The sequence below is a fragment of the Lissotriton helveticus genome, chromosome 5_1, assembly GCF_964261635.1.
Source record: "Lissotriton helveticus chromosome 5_1, aLisHel1.1, whole genome shotgun sequence".
In the NCBI taxonomy this organism is placed as follows: Eukaryota; Metazoa; Chordata; class Amphibia; order Caudata; family Salamandridae; genus Lissotriton; species Lissotriton helveticus.
In genome coordinates, this window is record NC_136065.1 from 338,007,138 (window position 1) to 338,013,137 (window position 6,000).

The 6,000-nt window shown below is 41.1% G+C and overlaps 1 protein-coding gene across 1 annotated transcript in view; it reads right to left on the reverse strand.

Moving 5' to 3' along the window:
- Positions 1 to 3,760, reverse strand: part of SLC35E2B (solute carrier family 35 member E2B) — a 286,509-nt gene extending 282,749 nt beyond the window's left edge. The window contains exon 1 of the mRNA XM_078642445.1: positions 3,629 to 3,760. The gene's annotated coding sequence lies outside the window, so the exon portion shown is untranslated. The remainder of the gene's footprint in view (positions 1 to 3,628) is intronic.
- Positions 3,761 to 6,000: the final 2,240 nt, after the last annotated feature.

A 6,000-nucleotide genomic window follows, 5' to 3' on the forward strand; every position in this document is an offset into this window, starting at 1 on the left:
ATGGAAGGACAGAATGAATGGTGAAAGACTGAATGATGGATGAAAGAATGATTACACCTTGTAGCACCCATTATCTTAAGTAACATTTCCTATACATTGACTTTCACGTTAATATGAGTCATTGTCTCTATATAATGTGTGTGTGATGTAACGCACTCCGACACCCTGCCCTACATACTTGAGATGAGTAACACTATAAAAGAAATTAAATACACATGAGAAACGGTCTAAGTCAGTGTTTCCCAAACTGTGGTCCGCGGACCCCCAGGGGTCCGTGACCCATTCCCAGGGGGTCCGCAAGAGGCAGTTTTAAAAGCACTCTAAAGTTCCTTGGCTAATTAGCAGTTTTAGAGCAACAATAAAAGTGTCAAAATAAAGCCAGTGATTAATGCACTTGCTGGAGAGATGGGAGTTTTGTGCAGTTGCAGCTTTGAGTTATATTGGCAAAGAACATGTACCATGCATTTAAAAAAAACAGTGTTTTATGTGCATTGGTCAGTGGGTTGCTGCTTTTGTCACAGATTTTTTTGTTACTCTGCAGTTCATAAGTGACAATTGTAATCTAGCACAGTGACCTATAAACTGTCATCAAAGAGCTGCTTGCAAACTGCATGGTACAAGTTACTAACATGTTTTTTCCCAGTCTTTCATTATCCCGATGCTGCTAAAAAGGTTTATATGGGTGGAAATACATTTTTTTTTTAAGTCCATGCTAACCACTGGCTGATGTTCTGAATCCCAAGTTTGCGCTTCTCCGGATCAAGCACTCTTTAAAAATGCCTACTAGTATGAATGACGTGAATCCTACACATAGTACCGTTTGCCTTATGTAACATTTTCTATACACTGATTTACACGTATGATTCATTGTTTCTATGTGTTTGTAATGTAAAGTGCTCCAACATCCTACGATGGTATGAGAGATACTATAAAACAAATGAAATACATGTGACAGAGAGGCTATGGAGAGATGAGAGGCACTGCTGAAGGATGATAATAAGGGAATCATTGAAGAACCCCAACAAAGAATGTCGTATCCTGGTGTATAGTAGGGCCTTCATATACTATTCGTCAAAAGCCAATACAATTTAATATATAATGATATATGTGTTTTAGACTGCGCCAATGTTTCCTAAATTTCTTGGAGGGAGAGCCTCCCAAAGCCCCCTTTGTAGTGGTCAGGCTCACTCACTGCACTTGGTTTGCACCTTATGGCGACTGATCTGAAAACATTTGCCAGGGCTGCTTTGGGTTTCCAGTCTGGCCCTGGCGGGAGCAGGAGCCTTTTACTGCGAAATAAAACCAACCAATTAAAAGTTAGTCACGGCGATGCAGCACCAACTTTCCCATTAAAATGGTTTGTTTTTTGCAAATTCTTTGAATATAAAATACTAAGGGATATATTTACAACAGAAGTGGCAGAGCGTGCCGTTCGCCTCCTTGGCTTAACGACACGCTCTGCCACTCCGGAAACACCGGACTGCACCATATTTACAAGAATATGGTGCAGCCCTGCATTTCCTCCTGTGCTGCCAACGGGAAACCCATGCACCATAGTGCAAGGGTGTGTGTATGCAGTGGAAGATTGTTTATGTGCAGGAAGGTCCCGCTTCAATCTTGAAAATCCATTTTGTCACTTCTATGTGTGCTGCTTAATGCAGCCCACATGCAAGTTACAAAATGGCATTTTTTTTAAAGATTGTTTTGTGCAGGAAGGGTCACCTTCCTGAACATAAACAATCCAAGGCGCTTTGCTTTTTCCATGTGTGCTGCACAAAGCAGCACACATTGAAAAAGCAAAAACGAGGAGAAATAAAGGATTTCTCCTTGTTTTGCCAAATTAAGACCTGGTTTTCCCTGGCTTAATTTTGGCACTACTTCCTATTTATGCTGCCCTTGTAAATAGGGGACAGTGTCAAAATCAATGGGTGTTGCGGTGGAACGCCAACCGCAACACCCACTGCCCACCCCTTTCACACTAGGCATTGTGTGACAGGAGAGCTTATTTACAAGGCAGCGTTAAGCCATGTTAAATGGTTTAGCGCTGCCTTGTAAATAAGGCAAAGCCTCTATCGCCACGGGAAAGTTGCAAAAAGTGATGTTCCCATGGAGATAGGGGCTTCTAAAAATGCCCCTAAAATCCTTAGTAATTTGAGTATTTGTTTTGTGTGCACGCGTGTTTATTTTTTCTGAATTACTGTTTTAATGTTTGAAATTTAAATCATACAAATTGCTTGGGGGTCCCCGGCTTCCAGTGGTGACTCAGTGGGGGTCCTCAGGAGTCACAAGTTTGGGAAACACTGGTCTAAGTGAAGATGAGGGGAACCATTGGAGGGTGGTAGCAAGGCCGGACAGCCCGGACCGGGCATCGGGTGTTTCCCTGGAAGGCTGGGGGATGGCACTGCAAAGTTCCTTGTTTTCAATCAACAATAAAAGCGGTCTCACGTATATTCAGGTGTGGTTCACCTTTGTCTGGTGACTAATGTAACTGCTGCAGCGAGATGCAAATTTTGAATCGTCTAAGGTAGCAAGCTGCGGCCATACTGAAAAACTGTGAAGTGCACGATTGTCTCAACCTAATATAAACAAATTTTGACTTGTACTTAGGTGGTTGTCTATTTACTTACTTATATACTATTGCACGACCACCTCGGACGTGTCTGTAAAACTTACCTTTTGTCCCGAAGTTTTGTCCTGAATTTTTACCTTTTGTCCCGAAGTTTTGTCCTGAATTCTTACCTTTTGTCCTGAATTTTTACACACACTGTCCTGAATTTGCGCCTATGCCAGTTGGTCACCCTAATCAGGGGCCATGCAATGGGGAGTTTAAGGGGTGGGAGGTGTTACTTAGCGCGTTGTGGGCCTATGTAGTTTATCAGTCATGGGGGTCCGCGTCCTGACTTCTCAGAAGTGGGGTTTCTACCACCTGCCTCTCCTCGCAGGATATATTCTTCAATATAGTCATTTTTTCCTTCCACATAAAATTGCAGTCTAGAAACGTGGTTCAGTTGGTTCAACTGACTTGAACTCGGGCTACTACTTTACGAGTGACTGTAGTTGGTAAGATCAATGCATGCGACTGGAATACTACCCATGGTGATGTAAAGACACCTGGTGCCAAGTATTAACAACCATAGCGTTGACATTCACTACCCCACCTTCCTGGCATCATTCGCCTGTACCCCATTATCTTCCTACTAACCTCCACCTCACCATGCCTCCTTGTTGCCCTATTACCTCTTGTGCCCTCCAGCCCTCTTCTTGGCGCCGCTACGTACGCCTCCACACTTATTTCACGATCTCCTTACTCAAAACATAATGCCCCTCGACCCCAAAGTCTCGTCATGACAACTCACCCCTCCTACAATCACAGCAACCTACACCTGACAACACTCCAGGGTCCCCAATTCACTTAAACCTCTCTTAAACATACACGCGTGAACGAGAAAGCGTGCTGTACGTCTGCTGACTTGCTTTGCAGCGGAAGGTTTTTAGAAAAAAGAAAGAAAACCAACTTAAGCAATTTTAACACAAAAATGTTCTTCCCTGCTAATCAGAAGTGTGATAAGAAGGATGCACACACGTTTCTGATTTATAAGCTGGAAACATAACGCTCGTAAACTCTCACCTAGTCGGCTCGTCCTCAGCCGCTTCCTGCCCGGTCAGGCCCTCCATAGCAACATCTCTCCCGGTTCAGGGCCGACGGAAATCAGACAATACGTTGAGGGCCGACCACAGGCAGACCCTACGGTAAGAAGACTGAACAGCGCACTGAGTTCTACCAAAGAGCTAGAATGCTAACTTTTTTTTGCGGGCACTCGTGGACGCCATGCTCCTGGATCGAAGACTATCTCATTGTACGTCCTATTGAGCGAGTAGCAGAGCATACGAAAAAGAAATGGTTTTGATAGTATTTTTTCGGGGACTGCATATTTAAAGAGGGGAATGGTGTGTTTTTACCTTTCGATTTATTCTGAAATTCCCCATTGAGCTTTAAAAATAAGCTAAACACAAGGATTAAAGGTATTTTTAAGACTACAGTTAAGAAAATCTAAACATCAAGAATTATACTGTACCATTAAAAAGAAAGCTTCAATTAATTCTCATTAACGTACCATAAAATTAAATTCATACATGCCAATAGATCCGATTCAGGCGGATTTTTCAAGTCAAAAATGGCTTTATTTGAGCTGTCTCCCGCCTGAAATTGCATTTTCTACAATAGAAGTCAATGGGGAATTTTCATTCTTCCGATTTTTTATTTTAAATATCCCACGTCCCTATGCTAAAATGTTGGCATGTATGTAAATTTAGAAGAGGGAAGCAACGGGGTAAAAGTTGAAAATTGTCCTTCCTTCTCTTTTTGACCCTGTCATGAAGAGTCTGTGGCATATTTTAGGTGTTAACCGTAGGGATACTACCTTTCTCAGAAAAAAAAATTCACCCGTGTTACTTGTTAACATTTTCCTATTCTGGAAGAGCCAGGAGCTGGTAGATTAATAAGAATGTATGTAAAATCCTCAGGATTCTTTGTAACATTGCCATTTTACCTTGGTTATTTAATAATCATTTACAAAACATATAAACTGCCCTCAAATACTTCTTAAGAGAGTTTCTCTGTGTCTGCCGTTTAATCTGTGCTGCTTAGCATAGTGTGCCGCCCGACTTGTAATTTGCTGTTTCTGTCATTGCATACAGTTGTATGATACAACAAGTAACATCAAACCTACAACAAGTCAGGACTATTGGCTTTGTCAATGGTTGTTAGTTGCATAAGATAAATAGGCAGAAACTATGGCTTGTATATAATATTGAAAAAGCTTCCACTTAAAGCCCTGGTGACTCCACAACAATATTGCTGCTCCTGAGTTTCAAAAAGAGAAGGGAAATCCAGAGAGAAAATGACTCTCTTTAAAGGATTTCCCTTCCCCTACAACGCTCAGCAGTCATGACGTCATGCCATAACTACTCCACTAGTGAGAAGTGAGCAGTGTGAGCACACGCAGATCGATGTGACTGCTGTCACTGCAGTCTGGAAAAAAACGGATCGCCTGTGCCAGGGCACAAAACAGAGCCCAATAGAGACCCTTTTCGAGCACCCCTTTAAAACAAGCATTTGCAATGCAATAGGTCTCGCATTAGGAAAGTTTGAGCTATTGGTCTTGTAAATGACAATTTTTTTTATTTATGTGTTGGTTTTGAAAATAGCGAAATTAATAGCTTTGTCATTTACAATGCCAATACTTTTAACTTTTGCAAATGTGGCACCTAAAGCATTTGTAATGCAACATGTTTTGTATTTACGTGACTTAGATGTATTGATATTACAAATTACAATGGCTTTTAATTTTTTTAAATAATTAATACTTAAACAAAAGTTATTGTAATTTATAATGGCAATAGCTTAAACTTTTGTAAATAACTTTTGTGAAGATTATGTTCAGTGTATTTTATTGTGACGAAAATCCAAGAACAGAAGTGAAATATTAACATTTTTTTGTAACATTTGTAATAAAGCTTGAAACATTGAGAGAACATATTTGCACACTGTAGTATAGAGTAGTTCTAGTCAGGAAGATAAGTCGTGTTTTTGTTGCTTGGCGTAAATACAAATTTCTTCACAGAACACTTCGCTTTCCGCAGCACGGGGGCATGTAATGGATTGAATTGCATATAAGACGTCTTTTGTTGTCAACGAGAAAGCCCCGCATGCACACGAGCTATATTTTGCCCAGCCTCCTTTTCAAAAGCAAGACTGGAAGCTACCTGATTGACGGATAACTTTTTTAATTCTCATCAGACAGATCTAATTAAAAAAGTACCGAGCACCGACAGCCCCCAGTAAAATCATAACAGCCATAGCTACTTGGAAAGCTGGCTTTTGTACTGCAGCACAGCTATTTTTAATGGATTCGGAAAAAATGCGATCTTATCGGAATCTTAATAGATGTGTGTTTTGGGGGGATAGATAGTAAGACAGCTGACATCGAACGATCGCCT